This window comes from Contarinia nasturtii, unplaced genomic scaffold, assembly GCF_009176525.2.
Source record: "Contarinia nasturtii isolate CC-2019 unplaced genomic scaffold, AAFC_CNas_1.1 Cnas_scaffold_533, whole genome shotgun sequence".
NCBI classification, from domain to species: domain Eukaryota; kingdom Metazoa; phylum Arthropoda; class Insecta; order Diptera; family Cecidomyiidae; genus Contarinia; species Contarinia nasturtii.
The window spans coordinates 151,214-173,888 of NW_022197885.1; the positions used below are offsets into that span (position 1 = coordinate 151,214).

Genomic DNA, 22,675 nt, shown 5'->3' on the forward strand with positions numbered 1-22,675 from the left:
ATGTCGCAAAGACCAGTATATATTGAAGCTTACGGCAATATCTTATGTAATCGAGATACATACAAACGAGTAACTTCAATTGATACATTTTTTATTTCATCTGTCAATATCATTTGATTGTGTGTTTTCAGATCGCTAAGGGTGGATTTTCATATTTTATGGTTCTTCGCGAATTTTACTGAGATCACTTCTTCTTAACTTTCAATGCTATATACAGTGTGGAAAAGTCCACTTTACAAGAATTACCAATTCTGATTTTGTTTTGTTACAATATAAAATGCACCCTTTTCACGCAAAAGTTAATAACACATTTTATTTATTTTGAAAATCAATAAAATATTATTACAGAGAATTTAAAATAACTATTGTAATCAATTAATTACCTTATAAAATGCCACATTTCATTGCTTGAAGCGGCGATTCGATTTTTTTCAGATAGCGTTGAAGTCGGAGTGTCAGACGCGTACCTAAGCAATCTTGTACTTTTTGAACGACATCGAAACATATTTTGACCGTTATTTTTTCTATATTTTGCACATTTAATAATTGTCAAAAGGCGAGAACACGGTTCTTCCAAAGGTCCAACCGTGTTAACTATGATGATGGATCGTGTTAAACCGTGGTAAGTTTTGAATACACTAACCACAATTTCACATTTTTGGTCATTTTTGACCATTTTGGATACTTTTTGTGTGGTAAGTGTATTCAAACCTAATTTTATAGCAAAAACAGCTTCATATTCGGTCTTTTCATGCCAAAAAACTATATAAACAGCCAATTTGGGTTTTCCGGGAAACTTCTGAAGAAAATTGTGGAAAATCCCGACGTGATGGGAGAAAACGAATGATGCCATTGAAATGTAAATCCCACTGGTCTCGTTTCTGTCAGTTTTTGAGTGACACACAGTGTATTCATTTATTATTCAATTCAGTGAATACTTTTACTTGAAGATAGAAATATGTCTAAATCCCAACCCATCCAGGTAAAATATTAAACATACACAATTTGTTATCGACTTATATATCCAAGAAATAAATAATTGACGATGAGAAATATATGGATCACTTGTGAGTTTTTTGAAAAGAAATATAGAATTATATACACTTTTACTGAGTTTAATTCTCAAGTTACTGTTAAAAAATTTAAAGAAATTATATGCTTTTAGTTTAGTATTGTCATCGTTCTTTTCAAATCGTTTGAAATTCGTACCACATTATTTGATATTATTTGCTTAACAAGTTGATTCGATTGTCTGAAAAGAGTTCATGATTGGTTATTGGCTCATCAATTTTGAATGTTCATTAACCACTGCTTAATTAAGTTATTATATGGAAAATCGTTTGTTCCATTATCTTTACTTTTATTTTTTTCGGCAGTTATCTATAAAAAAGAAATGAAAATCAAATTCAAGTTTAGTTTTGATTCACTCGCGACATTGTAGTGACTTAATTTTTTTTTGAAATAACGTTCCGTATTGATTGCAGAAATCGTTTCTTTTTAATGAAATAATTTTAAACAAAAATCCACAAAAGTAGTGACTTAAAATTGAAATTATCACATCACGATTTTAATCAGAAAGAGAATCTAACTTGGATTTTAAATATCTAACAATATTTCAATAAAAAAGAACCGAATATTAATCTCAATATGAAATTGTTTCAAACATGTCTAGAACTATACAAATACTTGGGAGTGAGGCGACCCAAACCATTCGAAAAATATCAACCGATCAATATCAAAACGTTTGCAGCTTTCTTTTTTCTTGCTCATTTCACTATTGCAACGAGTGCATTTTTGTGTACTGATGCCGATACAGTTGGAAAATATGCGAACGCAACATATGCGTTAGTCACAATAATCGTTGCTACTTCAGATTTTCTAATCATTACATGGAATGGAGATAAGTTGTTCAGGCTTGTCGACACTTTTGAAAATGCTATTCAAGCACGTATGATATTTTAATCATTTGTCGTGTTAAGTTTGTTTTTAGCCAATATAAATGTTCTCATCTTTTTTTTAATTTTTAAATGAATTTATTTTCAATGTCTCTTAGGACTCACGGCTGGTAGTCCATCAACCAGAGAATTATTCGAAAATACAAATGATTTGATTGAAAAATTCTCTGTGTTGCTTCGAAAAATGTTCGGTGATTTAACCACTTATTTCCTAATTTTGCCAAAGTTACTGTTCACATTGTACATCTATTTCGCTAAGGATTTTGAGCCAAACGATTATGATCTACCGTTTTATTCGAGGCAAGTGTGTCTAATAGTTTAAAAAAAAAACCTTTCAAAACGAAATTATTTCCCAAAAGTGAGCCTTATAACTGGCGAACTGAGTTCGGATACCTGTTCACTGTATTTCTTCAAGCTGGAGCTGCGTATTAACTGCTAAATCATGACATTGGCCAATTAGCTATACCGTTTGGTTCGTGCAATATATTGATAGCATTCGTTAAAGATATGAAAATGGAACTGGAAAATCTAAATAAAATCAATGAAGAAAATGAGCGAAAAAATGGATTGAAAAAAATACTTGGTTTATTCATACAGTTACACGCGGATGCAATACAGTTGAGTACTCATTATATTCTACATCTATATATAATCTTCTATACTATTTATTTTCAAACGTCTAGCTCGATTTCATTCAAATACGTCATGTTTCATATAACCAAGATTGAAAATAGATTCATTTTTTCAGAACTATTTTTGATGTGTCCGATATGTTTGAGGTCATGCTGACGAATTACTTTTTGTGGGTCTTTTGACAATATGTGGAACACTCCTTATGGTTCAAATGGAATTGGTTACTGCTTTTTAAATCCACATATTCTTTTGTTTAAGTGAAACCTCTCAAGTTCAATTGAAACTAATGACATTTTATTTTTGAATTCAGTCAAGGGACGGTACAGATATGGCCCAAATTTTGAGCATCATTCCCAAACTATTTTGGTCATTTATGTTAATTTTTATATTTTGCCACTTTGGTATGTGTAAACATCTAATCGTCTATCATCTATCTGCCCAATTATCATAGTTTTTCATATTTAGGAGAAGAAATGTCCACCGCATTCGGAGAATTAAACGATTCAATTTATCAATGCGATTGGTATACGTTTCCAGTTGATGTACAACGTATGTTTCCAGCAGTGTTGGTCATGGCTCAAAGACCAGTCTATATTGAAGCTTACGGAAATATTTTATGCACGCGAAACACATTCAAGAATGTAATTTCAATTGATTCACTTTTTTTATTTCATCTGCCAGTATTGATTCATTTGATTGTCTGTTTTCGATTTTCATATTTTATGGTTCTTCGCGAATTTTACTGAGCTTCTTAACTTTCACTGTTATATTTCTCAGATTGAACAAATATCCAGAAATACCACTTTTTATTTCTTTTATTGTACTTTCGTATGCAACATATAACATTTTTTTCGAAGTTGTTTTTTCGGATAAATTCGATGAAGATTTCAGCGCTGTTATATCATCAAAATTTCAAGTTTCTTCGCCTTAATTTCGGAAAGCATTTTTATGGTTGGGATGACACCAAGAGCAACACCAACACTTATTAGCCGCCATAATCTAAATAGAATAAAGCATTACAAGAGAATAGGAAAACATGATTTTTTTTTATTTGTAGAAAAAAATGAATAAGTCACTATTAACTATAAGTTTATTTAGTGGGAAAAATTGTTTAATTTTGATGTGTTGTATGGAAAACAATCGACTATAATCACTTAGTCAGTCAGTCGATAATTTTGAGACATTTTGACTGTCGTGCGATCATGACTATTGTCATGGCTATAGCTTCTTCAGTTGAACATAGCTTACTTTAATTAATTAATTAAAGTTAACAGACGGTTGCATGTTAAAACATGTATGTATATTTATTTGGCGAATTAAAAGTGTAAAGGCAATGCTCTTAACTTGAATGTACAAGATAACGTGCTCTTCACTTAATAAGGCGAAATAGAAACGAAAACAAGAGAACGACTTTTCATTCATACCCACATAGTTCTGAGTGAATGGGCGTCAAAACATCCATAGCATATAAAAAGCTGCGATTTATTTTTGTACAGACTTATTTTAGTATTTTTGGACGTTGTTTCTTGCTCTCTTTCTCCATAGCAATATTGTCCCGATAACAACACAAAAGTACAATACCTTACGTCATTATCTCATCGTGTCCCATATGAACGTTGTACATTCATTTATGGCGCATACGAGTACGAAAGTGTTATCAAACTTATAAATAAAAGTACTACGACATGATGGAATTACTGACGAATCTTTTGTGTTACACTCTGCCGTACATTCTATCTCTGTCTATCGTCTTTCTATTCGGCAAGAATGAATTCCGCGTGAACAATACTATCGACTGCATCAAAATCAAATTCAAAAGTGTCAAACTTGATTTTTTTTTTTCAATTTATGCGGTACTACGTGAGTTTAGTGTGTGTTACGAGAGTGTCAAAAGGTTAAATGAAATACAAATGAGATTATTATCGTTGGCATTTCCATTTCGCATTCTTTGCGTTAAATTTAAGCGAATTCTGTTCGTTGAACAAAATGTACGGAACTTTTAACATGTCAACAATCAAAATTTATGCATATGTATGAATGTACGACGGCAAAACTACCAAAATGATTGCTTATGATTTCATTTCATTGCACAATCCATAAAACTTTTCTCGTCGCACTTTTTTTGACCATCGAATTGTTTTCATTTTTCTCCGATACATTTATTCTCCGTAGTTTAAACTTGCTGATTGATGCGATTAAAATCAATAAACTTTCTCAATTGCTGCCATAAGTTCAACTGAAGAGAGAAAGAGACACTCGATCACATCAACAGCACTATTTTTTCGATTTGGCCGTTATTTAATAAAACTTTTTCAATTAGAGCACAATTGAATTTGTACGCGAGGTTCAATGAAAATATTGACGCTGTTTTGTAAAATAGTTTTGCCGTTGCTTTGTTGCTTTTTCTACGAACTTTTTTAAAGGCAAGTTATGAACGAAATCTGCCACGTTTAACTGAGAATCATTCTTTCTATCTTTCTATCACTCTCACCTGAATGCACGACCAGAAACAGAAAATGAATCTTAATTGTGTTTGCCTTTCAATCAGTTGTTGTGCTCATCAACTACATTTTCGAATACAAAACAGACAGCGAAAATGAAAAAAAATGCTCTCTCTCGCGCGAGCGCGCTTTCTTTTTCGATGTTGAACTCTTCTTTACTTTTAATTTTACCTGTAAACATACTTTTCAAACACAAACAATGAATTTCAAATAAGTTTGCAAACGTTCTCCACTTGACTCTTCGACTTAACTGCTTACCAACTATTTTTTGGTGATCAATATTTAATGGTGATGGAAGTTTTTCAAATTTTCGCCAAATGAATTATTTCTTATCAAATAATGAGAATTGTTTAAAATGTATTGGTCACAATACGCCCGAATTTAGATATTGTGAAAAATCAACTATCTACTTTAAAAGCGAATCAAACTTTTCTACTCTTAATGTGGCGCCCTCTTTTGTTCGATGTTCGCTGTTGGAAAATGTGGAAAGCGAACATTTTCCCACTTTGTATGGGTGACAGGCAAACTTCCAGTTCCATTTGAAAACAAACACATGCGCAAAAATGTGTTTTACCCTCTACTCGCATCCCGACTTTCCCGGTCCGTTAACAATCCATGAAGCAATGCATCTAGTCGTTGCCGATGACACACATCTGTTCAGTACGAAGTAGAAAATCGGTGATGTAACGTAACCGCTCCTCGACCGAGAGAGAGACGTAAACGGTGTGTGTGTCGCGCGCGCGAAATAAAATCCAAATCGTATTATTCACTTGATGTTATTTTTCTACTTTGTGGAAACAACAGTATTTCGTGTCAAAAAGGAGAAATTGTGAAAAATTCAGTTGTGAATTAGTGTCTTTTTTTTAAATTACAGAATATTCTCGCAATTGAATAAATAAATACGAAATGTAATTGGGTTTCGGTAAATAATCCAGTAAAAGCGATTTCAAAATTCTAGTTCATGGTGTTTTCGATTAAGCACTTGAGATAGAGAGCAAAAAAGCCCAGAGAGTGATCGGATGGGCGATTTAAAGTCGGAATGAATGAATAGAGAGTAAAAAGAGAAAAAAAAACTCATAGACCGCATTGACTGAGTCTATTTTTTGCTGTTGTTTCTTGTCCTGGCCTAGGAATTTACGGCTGAAATAAATTTTCTGTTACATTCAACTGCACCACGTTCACCATTCGCCTATTGGAGGTGAAGTAAAAACATCAACCTCAAGTGAAATGAAATGAACAAAAAAAAAAAACAAGTACAGCGAAACAGAGAAGAGCGGCCACATTGTGAACGGTCAGTGAATAGAGAGATTACGATTATTTCATGCCTATGAATTTGAATCGCGCATAATATAAGAAATCATACATTGCTCGCATGCGATTCGCATTCGTTCGATAAAACAGAGAAAAGCATATCAATTTTTGCTTGAGGTACAATACAAAAATTTACGTGCCAAAGTAATGAATGAAGCTTGAATTTACACAGCCTACGTATATCAGTATTGCGTTCTTACTCTATCGTTTGCAAACAGGTGCAATCCATGCATGAGAATCCCATAGGATTAAATTGGTTGTAGTTAAGAGTCCATTTATCGACAAAATCACGGACCAAAATCCCTTGTTCACGTTGTCTACCCGCGATTATTGTTTATCTAGTAAAAATCCAGCATCGATAAATCGTATCGCTACCGAGAATACAATATCCCAAAAGTAGTGTTTTATTCAGGCCAAAACAAATAGTGGTTTACTCCGTGATTAGTATTAAGAAAATCACATTTACTTCAACGTGCACCCCCCCGTCACATTAATGAAACGCAAATAATTATTATTCTTAATGCTGCCCACTTAATACTGGTTGAAGCGGAAACATTTGCGAGCGAAAAAAAAGAATAAGCGTCCAATTTATGCTGAAAACAATTACGATAGCGAAAAAACACGGTACATTTTGTGTGTGTGTGTATGCGATTGAGAATGAAATCTCGTTGAAAAAAAATAATAATGTAGATTTGTGGTGTGATTAACTTAATCACGATCCGACAAACAAGTGGCTGTTTTCTGCAAATACGATTCAATGAAATAAATGCCAGGATTTCATTTTGTTCCTAGTAAACTGTGGTGCTTAAGATTTACTGTTCATTGCGTGCTTGAACCAAAACCAAAGTAACAAAAACGAAATACACCGCCCCATAAAAAAAACACAAAAACAGAAAGAGACAAAGAAAAAAGCTGGCTCGGAAAAGTTGGCATGAGTGACGTGTTGATTTTGTGATTTTTACAAAAAAAGAGATTTCAATAAAAAGATAAAATCGGATTTGCACGAATTTCCAATGTTGCTATTCACATTGAGCATCATTTGAGGAAAAAAAGAGAAAAAACAGTGAATACAAAAAGAGAGAGTGTGAGAGAGCGTCTGTGTCTACGTTCCTCTATATTTTTGAGATTTCAAACGAAAAACAGCAACTAAATAAAAAAGGACAAAGAAAAATTTAACCATTTGTAATTAATTGATGGACTTTACGATTATCGAAAAAAAGATTATTGATTTTCTTTTTCATGTGCTTGTGTGAAATCCAGTTCATATATATGTGTGTGCATCAGTCGATGCTTGCCTGAACTCGACTGCCGATAATTTTAATTGCTCTTCAGTGTTCAAAACAGTGTACGTTCCAATTTAAATCGATTGTTTCACTATAGTTGTACACTTTTTTTCCTCTCACTTCCATTTGGCGACGTAATCGCATTCAAATTGAGAAACAACAACAGCACTGCAGTCACATTGATCAGCATTTTATGCACGAGAGAAAGTTATAATGAAATCGAACTAAATTACGTCAATCGTGAAAAAGGGAACCGGAGCAATTACGCGACAGACAAATAAAATAAAGAGGGGATTTTTCTCTCTCTCTCTCATTTTTTTGTTGCCGCCATTGCTCTCGTTTCTATTTGCTTGAATAATTGAACATTGAAAACGTGCATCGATGCGCATCATCTAGAGACAGTCATCAGTATGCATTGAACAGTAAGTAATGATTTAAATTGAATATTTAGTCATGGTTTCCACTCAAAGTTGGAACGAAATTGCTTTTAAAATAACGGATTCGAATCAAAATTATTTTGACTGTGAAGATAAATTGAGCATGGTTTTTTCAAAATGAGCCTCAACTTAAAATACCCATGAAATTAAACGAAATCCTTTGATTAAACAATAAAATATAACTTTATTTTCGGTTTTAAATCGATTTTGTGCATTGAGGGGCCATTTCTATGCCAACATTGTCATAATTTCAAAACATTTTACCTATTTGCATAAAACGAATGAGATATGTTTGGTTTTGATATTTGTCAGTCACCCAACATTTTCAACTCGATTGTATCATCTTTTCTTCGCTTAGTAGTTTTGGGTTGAGCATAAGGGCATGCAGAGTGTGCCCTACGTGAGTTTAAGCGAATATACGATCATCCATTTAAATACGTAAAAGGACTCTTTTTGCTTTCGGGAATGTCATCAATTTTGGACAAGTGAATGAGCTTTGTGATACCTTTCTCCATTGGCAACGATGCACGTGACGTTACAAAACTTCACAATTTTTGTTTTTCCCCACAGAATGCCGAGGACAAAATAGCAATAAAATAATAGAATTCTTTTCAAACTAACCACTACGAAAAATCCAACGAACAAACAAAATATGTCGAAATATTTAATTTATTGTTTTTATTCACGCGCCTGTCATGAAAATCCATATTTTATGGGACCAAACTATGGGCGCACACCGGTACATGTACTGATTTGTCAAACTGGAAATTGCATGACAGTAATAATCAAGTAGACATCATAAATATTGGCTCTCATTGAAGAGCAAATCATTGAACCGGAACGAGCCTCAAATTGAGAAGCTTCAACTTTGGATTGAGCGTGTTGATTTTCTCTTTTTTTCCTTCCAAAAATTTACCTTTTTTCAACTTATTTTTACCCAAAATGTAAAAAAATGAGTAGATACACTCATTAAAAAACGTTAGTAATTTCGGAACGGGGAAAAATGATTATTTCAATTACCCAATTTATGGAAGGTGCACAGAAATGTGATGGTTTGAATAAAAACAAATCACTTGAATTTGTCACAGCATAGTTGTTCATGAACCTTTTCTGAGTGAATCATTCAATTTTTCGTTCGCTCTCCCGTTTTCTCAAACTAAAAGTATATAAAAAATTGGAAATTTGGAGCCGTTCCAAACTCTTTATCACAGAAGATTATATAAATAAACGCTCTGATGTTGCTAAGCGAAAACACGAAACATTAATTTTTCTATGGATGGCTAATTGAACAATATCAACTTGATGCTTCCATTATTTTGAATTGACTCTGAAAAGCAAAAAAATATGAGCACATACTAAGTGAATATTTCCGAATATGATGGAAAAAATGTGAAATGAAAGGTTGGATGAATTTGGAACAAGTCTTTAATAACCACTATTTGATATCATTTTCATTATGTTTCAATATAAATTATCTTTTGCGCATACTTTATGCACATTGTTTTCACTTCAGTTAAATAAATTTACTACCTGGATGAGTGCATTACTATGGCAAAAAATGGATTCATGCTTCATGCGATCTTTTTTCTGTTAGTCTTTTTAATAAAATAATGAAATGAACAAATTGCCAGTTTAATATTTTCGGATCAAATTTTCAAATGAAATATAGTCACGGCTAGTCTATTAAGTTCTATTGAGTGAAGTTTCTCATTTTCCAAAGTGATTGGCAAGTGAAAATAACAACAAAAAAAAACGCATCGAATTTAGTAAAAAAAGATGTAAAAATTGCTATCATCGATGAGGTAAACTCTCTATAATTCTTGAAATGTCGATTGGCTTGGAACGCTGGTTCCATTGTAAATACCTCAAACAAAATAAATCAAATTGAGAATGGTGTATGAAAGCTTGAAATCGTTTAGTTTCCATATCTGTAGGTAGTCTCTCCTACTTTTTAGATTTTTTTCTATATCCATTTCTCGATGGTTTTGTTTGAATCACATTTGGTTTTGTGCTTCGTTGATTTTCAAACATTCATGATTCGGTACGATTTTCTTTTCATTTCTTTTCTATCTTGCGGCACTTTCTATTACATTTATGCCACATTATGAACGAGAGCGATAGAAAAAAATTGCATGCATTTATGCCTTGGGGAGTTAGTATGTAACCAAGTATTCATAGAGACGAGTATCTGAAAAAAGAATTCAGAAGCTTATGCAATATTATTTATTGCTATGACCGTTGGTGTTGTTTTAACACAGTATATTTTATTCGTTGGAAACTTTGTTCATTCTAGAGTTCATATCTTTCCCGGACTCCTTAGTTTTTGGCTTAAGCAGTCATTGTCGTCGTCATCATCATCATGAACCGGCAACATAACTTTGTTCGACCACTTACATATTCCCCCTGCGCACACACACACATACATGAATAATAATAATCTCGAGCAACTCGATTTGTATGTGAATTTGGCAAGAAAGGACTCGAAGTAGACTTGAGATGTCTTCATTGAGAATACATGTGTTTGGAAAAAAAAGTTTGAAAAATTCCGGTCGAAACAAGGGAACAAAGATAGCACAAAAGTCCACAGACAAAGAAAAGAACAAAGCACAAGAAAAAGAAACTACCAAATGCGGAAAAAGTTTCTGTGTTTTGTTTACCGTTTTTATCAATCGCAATGAAGCTGTCCGCTTTGGGTGAGCGCGCCAGTGTCCAGGACCAGCGATGTTAGCAACAAAAACATTGTAATCAATGAATGTTTTTGTTAAAATCTCATGAAGTTGTGGTCTTTTTGAAGTTTTTGACGGTGTATAAAATATATTGAGCCAAAATATTCACAACGTAATAACAATGTAATGAGGAGAAAAAGTTTTTCTTTTGTTTTAATTTTCGCATATGAAAGGCATGGAAGGGTAGCTAAATCCACAACAAATAAATACCGTGCATAGAATTTTGATACGTTTTCTCTGTCTTTCTTTTAATCTCAATATTTCTTGCTCTCCCTCCCTCTCTCTTTCTCGATGACCGTTGCCATATAAACCATACAAAACGGCTGAAATATCTGATTTTGACTTGTTTTGAATTTCGATATTTTTGACGGCACCAAGTGAAAGCACCAATTTAAATGTTGTTAAAACTTGAGATGTGCGGCAAAGTGAATCGGGAAAAAAGTCAATTTTATCTATTATAAGAAGTTTTGCTTTGTGTAAACGAAACATCAATGGTTGCACGAAAATAAGCATCAAATTACAAATGCTCGTCAAATTCATCTCATCCAAAGTTTCCTTTCCACACTATCATTCTGGAACTACGCAATTACTATATTGTCATGTTATATGCTTGTTTTGACGCAAGTGTGCACGAGACATGAGAGTGTTTTGCTACCAAATGTTGCCTTTTACTAATAATCATAAAAATCGTTTTAACTTTTTAAATTACTCTCGGAAAAGTTGAAATGAATTTATTGATCAGCCAAGCTGCAAAAAGCACATCAAATACGCCATTCAATGTTTTCAGTTCGGAAAAAGGAGAGCAAAAAATTCTCACATGATTTCTGATTCGTTGGGCCAATTAATTTATATATTTGCTTGTGTCCGTTCATTTATCCCTTCAATCTTTTTTTTCTGCTTCGCTTCATTTTCCCAGCTTTTTGACCTTTTCTCGGTCAACTCTTGTAATTATTCGACTCGATCAATATAAATTACAATAAAAATGAGAACACACAAAATCATATATTTCCATTTATCCACATTCGGTATTATAAACTGACTCGACTGATAAAAAACGCATTTTTGTGGCAGAGGAAAGCGAAAAAAATTCCTTTGCGTTTAAAATTTCACATACCATTTTGAACATACGCAACCACATCAAAGGCAACATGATTGCTTCGGCTATTATTTGCTATTATTATATGGGTAGATGTAATTGAAAACGAAATTATCCATCTGTCTGTGCGTAAAGAATTTTTTTTGAACAAAAACTTCATCTGTACAAAATTGTTATCATACTGTAGCAATTTTTATTTATTTTACCGCAATTACTTTTTCACAACAAAGGAACTTTATCGAATGATTTCATATATGGTTACGGTTGTTGGCTTTTGTTTCGAAAGTGACTTCGGGTTATACTGTCAAATTTTTTTTCAATATTTTGCAAGCATTTATTTTTTGTTCTATGCAGAAGTATTCCTAAGAGTTAATCAGTTTTGGTTCATGCGATCCAATTTATGACAATGAAATTCATGGAATTCCCAATACCGACAATCACACAAATTGAAAAAAAAATTCGATCGGCAAAATATGTGGCCAATCAAAAAAATAAATTGCTCCAAATCAAACGTAATTGGAATTTGGGGCTTTCAGAAATGAAGGCTATTCTCCAAATTGCCAAATCACACAAATGTTAAAATTCCTCGAATTGCACCAATATATAGTGTCGATGGTTTTGATATTGTATTTCATTTTGACCAAATGACGTTATCGCATTCCAACAATTCAAAATATATCGGTCATTATGGTAACCCGAATCCAATACTTGATTCGGGTTAATTTACTCTGTTGATACATGAACTTTTGTTGAAAAGGGAGATGAAGTGCAATCAATAATAGTTTTACCAATATGGTTGCCTATTCGTTCCATGCCAATTGAATTTGGGTTCCGACCGTTCAATCGTTTTTTGGTATGTTTGTGAATCATCGTAATATTTATTTCCAGTTCCGAAAACATAAATGAGTGAAAAATGAAAGTGCAAATGTTCTTGATATGAATGAAAAGTTAGGATTTGTCTTGAGAAAGCTTTTTCACCGAAATTTTTTAGTAAACATTATCTTTTCGAAATTTCTTTTGATCAATTTCCCAAAAGTTGTTTTAACATTACTTGTGTATATTCATGTCATTTAACTTTAATCGACTGTAGAAGCTAAAACATCGATAAGTTTACTGACCGCAATCAATTATATAAAACTCTTTTCTTGAGCTCAATGGATGAAAGAAAGAAAAATAAAACGAATGAAACCATTTTCATCTTGTCTTCACCATTTAATGAATGGCACATCTAGTTATTGTCACGTGTCAGCATATCAATCGCAACATCACAACGCTTTTAATGTCATTTGGTTTAAAAATACACACAAAACGACAACAAAACCATTTTTCTCGTTAAGTTCCAGCAACGTCGTTTCTTCTCATTTCATTTTTCTTGCCATTGGTGGTGGTGCTGATGGTGATTTGACAATCAAGTACGACAAAAAAAAACTTCTGTTGTGTTCAAACAAAAGTGGAAAGACACGAAGGCATGCAAAGCGACAAGAAGAAAAAAAATGAGAAAATCATCTAAAGATGAAGCGAGTTGTTTGTAAAGGAATATTACATTCATGCAACTATATAATCTGCTTTATTTCATACATAAACGATGGCTTGTTTGTATTCGTCTGACTCCGGCCAAAGAAAGAAACACAGAGATAGAGAAAATGGAAAGATTGCGAGAAAGAGAAGAGAGGAGAAGGAAAAATGTGAAAATAAATGAGACCATTGTTAATGTGGCGAACAAATAACAATTGATGTTACCCGACATCATACACACACACACACACTGTTGTATATGTATATGCTACAGTTTCACAGTTGTTGAGTCCATTCTCGGGCCGGCTTCTGTGTAACGTCACTTTGTATCTCTTATTCAAGAGATACGAAATGTGTTATGACAAGTGGAAGATATGTGTCGTAGTCAATTTAAATTCAGATAATCACGAGCCGACAGGAAGGATACCAAAAATATAGTTAATATGAAGCTCATTAAGGCGACCATTGTAATCAACAGTATAAAGCGACCATTCGGAGAAGAAGAAGTACCACCTAATGTAAAGACTCGACTCTGGATAATGTCAAGCACTCAAGGGTCAAATGTTAAAATTCATTAAAAACATTCGTTGATTCCATCTCTGTGAATTTTATTGGAATAAAATAATAAAGTTATGATGGTGTGATAATGTTATCGCACAAAACAAATGAAATAATTTCATTTTGAAATTAATTATCCAACTACATTTGTATAATCCATTAAAATGTGTTTGTTATTAAATAAATCAAGTATTTGTCATCAGTCCAGTGAAAGTTGAATGAATAAAAAGCGTATAATTCATTTGAAGACATTCACTGAAGCAAATAAACGAAAATCGGATCAATTTTATTTGTCGCGTAATTGAATTGAAGTGAAAAATCTAATAAGAACATTTCTTCGCTAAATTGACAAAAGTATTTGTTGTCACGAATTGTGTTTGTTTGTTTGTGCCTAACGCATCCAAGAGAATTCCATTTTGAAATCAGAAAATCTGGACAGAAAGACATATGAGAGCAACACGCCAAAACTAAGTACATTTCATTTTGCATTAGCTTTGAAATTTAACAGCATACGACTTGAACAGATTGCGAAGCTTCAGTTGCGTCAAAGATAATTTTTATGAAAGTGTGCAAACAAGAGAAGAAGAAAAAAGGTAATAACACACCATTGAGAGCAAACTAAAGAAAAACAAAGTAACAGTCGAATATAGAATGTTCGCAGAGCAACTGAGCGCATTCATATGTGTCGCATCACATTTATGTTTTGCTTGAGTTGAAATCCAAGCGATATTACACTGTCGCTGGACGGAATTCTATTTTTATTTTATTTTTTTTTATTCATTTGAACGCACAGGAATAGAACGAGAACAAAAGAAGAAATCACAAAAGAATAAAAGTTTCTTGGAAATTGTAGCACACAAGCCCCGATTACTGAAGCATCAAGTAACTCGTTCTCGCTTCGGGCGCATAAAATATATGTTTACCCCACACCACATTCTTTTTCTTCGTCGTTTTCTCTATTTTCATTCTTTTGCAATAGTCATCGAAAAGTTGAGAAGGGACACTGATTAAATTACTTGAACGAAACGAAAAATTGTTCATGTTGTGCAGGTAATTCAATAAATGTTTTTTTTTCTCCAGCCATTCATTGCACGTGCTAAAAGCATCGAGGTCAATATAATAAGTTTCAAACGGACATTTTCTATCGCTGTTTCTCTCGAAAACAAACTAATTTATGTTATTGCTATAATTTATGGTACTATATCGGGCGACATAGTTTTTGAATAGATAGAACTGTGCATGAAATGTGCTGAGCAAAGTGGGTGCACGACGCACGCACAACAAAATTATTTGAATTAAAATGTTTTTTGAAAAATGAAGAAAAGAGCGGAACTTCAAATTTCGCAGTGAAAGATGTTTTGGCATTCGGAGAGAGTTTGATTCGAACGAATAAGTTTCTTGATTTTCTGTGAATGTGTGAAAATCTTTTTTTTTTATAAAAATCACAAGAAATTCACAACTATTCAATTTAAAGGGAAGAATTTATGTGCTTTCTTTTTCATCATTTTCAACATTGTTTGGAAAAATAATCCTATTTACTTTGATGTTTGAACCCTGACTTAGACATAACTCTGTTTTTGCGGATCATATTGTGGAGGAAATGTTCGAAATACTTTGTTATATCACCAAATGGAGGTCCATCTCTTGTTGTATGCCTTGTCGCAATCGAACGCAAAAAAGTGCGTCATCAAACAAATTCATAGTATTTAATTATGTGAAATGAATTTTATTGGAAATATTTTTCTTCGATTTAACTCAATCACAAAAATGGTTTTATAAACTTTTATGCAGGAACTAATTGAATTTTGTTAGTATTGATTCATACACAGAGAAAGTGAATCCTCTAAAATTCATCCGAAAACCAGAATAAAATGATTCATTTGTCACAGATGTAAGATGATGACTGCACGTATTTTTGATGTAAGAAAATGTTACAAAACAGCATCATTGAAATCTCACAGCCCTCACTTTGCTAGAGCTATGGCTATAGCTGTATTACACACGCACCAATACACAAATGCACATTGAATCCAGTTCTGTGGCCTTTTCACAAGCAGCTACGATTGACAACTTAGAGCAAAATTTACTACACATATGTAGCCACAGAACCATAATTATTGTACTCCTGTGTTTTAGTCATATAGTTCAATTCGACGATATCGCTTCGTTGCATTTTATTTTTACTGTAACTTATCGTGATGATGCCATCAATGGATTGATTTTCTGAGTATATATACCGTAAAATATTTGGCCTTTGGCCGGTTATGTTTTAATTTAACCCTCTAATGCATTAATTTTTTTCGAGATGAGAACTTTTTTTCTATGATTACTTTGGTTTAAAATTCCTTAAAAAATAATCGAAATTCAAAAAATTGCATAGTTTACTCAAAAAATGCGAGTGAGAGATAATTTTTTTTGTCAAATTTCTGTTTTCGCGTGCACCTGTGTTTATAATTGAACAACCGCTTTATTTTCACTTGTCAAATGACCGGCAAATGAAAGCCTGAACCCTGCTGAAAATAATTTAATTCATAAATAGAATAATTTGTTTTCAATTATATATTTTAGAAAATAATTTATACACTAGAGGGTTAATCAAACGCATAGTGATGGAATTTGAAAAAACTATGCTGTATATTTGTACTGAGATTTATAATTGGTTAAACACAAATGCGGTTTGAGTAGATATGATTTGTAAATTTTACATTGTAGAATTTACATTTGTAAATTGTACAATGTATTTTGTGAAAATATGTTTCGAAAGCATTTCATTAAATCATCCGTATGGTAACGCAAATCAATACAATCATGTGGTAGAAAACTATGTGTGGTTGATCGTCGTCCTGTTTGTGTTGTTCCAAAATATATTATTAAAATGGAATTTATAAATTCTTAACTCGAAATTATATTCTTTCTGGTCGGTTTCAAATTCATTTACACGCTCTACTATATGCTCGGTGAATTGATGTGTACGTTTTCTTCCTATCTCTTCTGTCATAAAGCATACATGAAAAATTAAATGCCTCTCACCACCATTCAACTGCAGTATGTGTTTGACTCAACAAACAGCCAACGTTATCTTCCTGAAATTTCACGCAGTGACTGTTATATCCTTTGAAACTACATTTGGTCGCATTCACTTTAACACACATACACAATGTGTGTGCATTTTTGTGTTGGTTTTTTTTTCTCTGGTTGTTGTTCCATTACATATTTGTCTCAGTGGCGTTTGTGTCGCATGAATAAAGTGATTACATGCTATTGCGTGCGTATGTTTCTTTTTGTTGGTTCACAATACAGTTGAGAAGAAAAGAAGATAAAAATAAAAAATAACGCCAGATTTATCGTGGAGATATAGAGTCCCAGAAATCCCGAATCCAGATCGCATTTTATCTGTATATGCATGTGATGAAAAGAAAACTTTTTGGTGCAAATATTAATAAAAAATGTATGCGATATAATTTCAAGTGAGCGAGTACGACATGGTATGGTCTCGATGGTGTTTGCAACTCAGAAAGCTGTTGATACATTTTTTATGTGTGCATTTTGTATGCATACAAAAATAAATAGCAGCCGTTTTGCCACATGGAATCGTATATGGGAATGAATGTATTGCGATTTGTTTACACAAAACAATTATTTCAAGCATGCAATAATAACAGTAAAAAAACGAATAAACAATATTTATCCTTGCAAATAATGACGCCGTGTGCTTGTAAAAGTGCCGTGATGGAATCCCATTCAGCACAAGGAGGAAGCGAAAGAGCATGAAGAGAAAGAGAGAAAGTAAAAATGATAAATGCCGGCTGACCTAAATAAACAATGTGGTTTAACATTTGTTTCGCACAAACAATGGACGCGAAGCACATAATTAAATGTTGTTGATTATTTCGTATATTTTCAGTTTTATGATTGTTCGCCAACGGCAATATCATTTCAAATGAAATGAACAAGCGATGATATCCATTGTCAAACCACAAGTAATTTACATTGTCTATGCAATCAATGCCGAAAATGACGACGATGCCTTCGTGTAGAAAGAAAAAAAAACGAAAATTTGCTCCAGGTTATTTATTATGGAAATGGCATTTTCTAAAAAAAAAAATTGGAAATGAATTTAATTTATTCAATGTGTAATTATTTTTCTTAGAAATTGTGAAAATACTTCAATGAAATTGTTTATAACACCCGAATCCAATTATGCTACAAAATGAATGTCAGATGCTGAAAAATGATATCCGTCGCCGATATACAGAACTTGCAATGCAATTAATATCTTTTTATTGCAACATATTTTTACAATGAGCTTTAGTCCAAGTATATCATTTCACTCATCTGTGAATACCAAATTCATGGAAATATCACAAATGCATCATATGAACAAAGTAAAAGTTATGCGAATAGTCATCGGCTCCTAGATTATTATTACTTCTATATGAATACAAGGGTAATCTGAGATGTTGTTCACGATGCTTGTATCAATTTCTTAGTATTAGCTAATACTTTGTTATTATTACCAACTCAACATAGATATTGAATGATACGTTGAACCAAAATTCGTTAGACAGAAATTGGTGAAGCTTGTCCAGTTCTATGAAGCATTCAACCATTACTGTATTCAGAATATCATTTTATAGAGATACATCTCGAGGCCTGTACCTCCAATTAAATATACGGATTGATGTGATGAAATTATATGTGTAACTCAATCACCGAATTGATATAATGCTGAAAAGCACAGTGTGCTTAGCACGCTCAAAATAAAAAATCCCAAACAATTCCAAATTCGCATATGCGTTAAATGAATTTGTCATTTTCTCTCTTAACATTTGGACTGAACAAGGTATGAATTGGAATGAAAATGATGGAATGATTGTGGCTTATACAAACTGCGAATTTTATTTATTATTTAATTTGTTTTCTAAGCGAGTATGTGCAAAAACTTCACCAGATATTATATTCGATATTTGTTGGTGTTATTTGTTTCGTGCAGCGAATGTCCATTTGTTTTTGTAAACAACTCTCAAATGTGCATTCTCTTAAATTATTTTCAACGAGCGCCACATTTCAAAAACCGATGTTCGCGTTGTATTTCATATTTTTGTTTGGCATTCGCACGTCTACCACGTTATTTATTGTTGTGTTTTAGTTGCTCACAGCATTTGTTTTGCACAGAGACATAGCGCAAACGAGAGAGAGAGAAAGAAAGAGAGAAAGGATGAGAGAAACAAAATAGAGAAAAAACAAATTCGCACAGACAAAATGCGCTTGCTTTCAACCGAACAAATCACACGGGTGAAAACATTCCCACACACACACACATACCGAATGGCATCCGGATATTATCGAGAATTTATGAAAACTACTTTCCGGGCCTCGCGTCGACTTTAAATATTCAAGCGCAACATTTTTGCTCAACTCAACGAGAGAAAAAGAACCTTTAGGCAATAAATCTTGAAAACGATTTCATGTGCTGTTTCGTTGTTGTTCTTCTCATGCTCGTTTTGTCTATTTCTTTCACCGTTTCTCTGTTGCAGTCGCTCGTATGCCGGCATTTAAATCGGGAACTACATTTCATTCAACGACCAATTCTTCCGAAATTCGACGACGTTTCCCGTGTAAATTGTGTATTTTGTATAATATTTTTGCTTTCAAGTAGTAAACATAACAGAAATAGCTACATCTTGTTTTTCATTGCACAAAAAAGAGAAACTTATCGCTTTGGCATTTCACCACATCCCCGCTTGAACTCGCTTCACGCCACTGTTGCAACACATCGCCAGCAACAACAAATAATTTTTTGTAAGCAAAAAAAAAAACATTGTGTCAATTGACCAAAACCGTTTCATGATATAACCCACCGATTCGGTTGGATCGAAAGCATTTTGATTTGAGGTAAAGCTTTCTGTTCATGCTTTGAACACACATTCGAAGGGAAAAGAAATCAATTTAAAGTTTGAATTCCGGCGGGAGAAAGCATGAGGAAGGGCATTGAAAACTTAGCAAATCATTTTCTGTCATCGAATTGGTTTCATCAAAATTGGAGCGTTTAATTGAAAAAAGAAGGAGAGAAAATAAAGAAAGAATAAGAAAAAGCCAAAAAAGACGTATGTAATGTTAGTGAGTACGAAAGCTATATTTCATTGATATTAGAAAATGAAATGAAGAATAATCTATACAATAAAATGTGAGTCCCCATGCAATAGCTTCAGTGAAAGATATACCACAAAAAAAGGCGACGAAAAAGAATAATAACAAGCAGAAGAAGAAGAACAGAGTGAGCAATTATTTGCCAAGCCATTAAATAGTTCGTAAAAGAAAGGTCAAGTACCACAATGTACATACTTATAAATTTTCCAAACATTTTTCAGCGAGTAAGAATAAAAACGACATCACTGAAATGTGTAATGTGTGTGTATGTGTGTGTGAGGGAGAAAGAGCAAGAAAAAGATGTCCACAGTAAATTGAGAATCGAAAGAAACTGGAAAAGAGTGAGAAAACTGTGAATCACATAGGAAACTTTGGCAAATAAATTTCATCCACGAATTTTCTATGTGAACCAGATAAGTACCTACCGAACGACGATAGCAAAGTAATTTAATGGTGATGGCAGAACTTATCGTTTTTGGCCAAAATGAACGAATGAATGAAGAACCCAAACTGAAGAAAGCCATTTTAAGACTTTTGCTCATTTATTTTCTTTGTGCCCGACACATTCACCAAACCATTCCGTTATTCGAAATGCGTACAAAAGCCAGGCCGCAAATCCATTGAAAAACTCTCGGTTGTGTGTGTGTGTTTTTTTTTCAATTTTTTTTGTTCTTTCTTCGGTTTTTACATAATGGCTTTTTGTCGATGGTTCTTCCGTTGGTTGGGTTGATTCGGCTCGTGTGTGTGTGTGTGTGTGTTTATGCAAGCGATTCGCACAACTTTTCTCAAGCGAATTTTTTGGCGAAATCGTTAAGACGGCGACATAACGGCGCGCCACATTCCATTTTGTCATGCGATGTGAATGAATTATTTGAGCGGCATGAATATTCGTGTGTGCAAGGGTGCGCGCGTGTATGTATCGTGTTGTGATTGACTTTTTGAATTATTATTATTCAATCAAATGGCTTAGTCGAGTGAATTGCGTCGGATCCATGTCAATACATGCGGCTTGTACAATTTGACATTTTAATGTGAGATCTTTGAATTTGATTTACTTTTATGCGTTGTTGCGATACTATCAATGGCATCCTTTGTCATCGATACGATTCGCATTTGGAATGGCAACATCAAAATTGTTAACTTCAAACAAACAAATCACTTTATCCACTTAAGAAAATCATTTCCAATGTATACACACTCTGCACAATAAAAGTGTACGAAAAATTCTATTCAACCCACCAACATCATCGCCATAAAATATGAAATATTTGCGTAACCATTTCGATCCGTTATGGTAAAGCAGCTAATTTATTTAATTTCCTTGTAGCAAATGCTCACGCTGTGAGCATCAATGTTTAGGTAAAATGAAGAGTATAATAAGATATGTATGTGATCCCTTTATTTATGGCTGTGTCATTTTATATTCGCATTCAAAGCACAAGACACATGTTAATTTCGATTTCACTTTTGTTATTCACCAAACCAAACAATGAACATAGTTTCTAATGAATTTGAACAATACCAGTTGGAATAAGCCTGAATTTACCAATTGATATGAATGAATAGACTGTAATTCATTACCATGGCTACCAGCGATTCCCGAATACATACTAAATCAACGGTAATTTTTAATCCTATCATGAATCTGGTCGAACCTAATTCGATTTAACCATTTAAACTGAATCATTTGGCTATGAATGATACCTTCCGCGAATATTCTGTATATTATTCAAATACGTGTAAAATTCATCAGATTCATCCAACCAGAGTATGTACAACGATAACAACGACCCGGCGAATCCGTTGAAATGTCAAGCTAACCAGTATTTTGAAATGGCATTGAAATGTGTGTACGTAACCGAAATGAAAATGTTGCCAAACTACAAAAGCTTGACACATCGCTCATTATAATGACAGTGATTTTATATCCGACATAAAATATATACAGTACAATACAGTGTACAGTAGTGCGTGTGTAGAGCGGGGTAAAAATGTGAGATAGCTTGAAAAGCTTAGCAAATTTGGCATCTACTTTAGTACAAAAATGAAGTCCAAAGAAAGAAGCAAACAAACCAAGCACCCAAAAACGAAAAGAGCTAATTTTATGTGTGTGCACTGTGCACAGAAAGAACAGAAAATTGCTTTTAATATATTGATGGTATTGCTCAGCCATTATTTATGATTAATTCAAATATTTTGGGCTCTATCATAAAATCAGCATTAGACATATGTGTATGTACTGTGTATCATATGGCAAATGTTTGTGCTGCCAATGCCACTGTGTGTGCACATGTCCGCTCTCAATGCGATGTGTAAACAAACGCAAGCACGTATCTTCCGTTCTCGGCTCAAGTGTGGCTCGTAATAAAACAAAACAAAAAGAACCGGAGAAGCAACAAAAAATACGCACACACACACACACATCTTTTCAGCAAAAGCCAAAGGAAGATATATGACTCAATATCTTCAGCAAACACAAATCTCTATCACATGCGTATGTATATATGTTC

General features: G+C 33.3%; 1 protein-coding gene across 1 annotated transcript in view; it reads left to right on the forward strand.

Moving 5' to 3' along the window:
• The first annotated feature begins 5,765 nt into the window (after positions 1-5,765).
• LOC116339893 (neuroligin-4, Y-linked) overlaps positions 5,766-22,675 on the forward strand; it is a 174,196-nt gene continuing 157,286 nt past the window's right edge. Inside the window, exon 1 of the mRNA XM_031765976.1 lies at positions 5,766-8,105. The gene's annotated coding sequence lies outside the window, so the exon portion shown is untranslated. The remainder of the gene's footprint in view (positions 8,106-22,675) is intronic.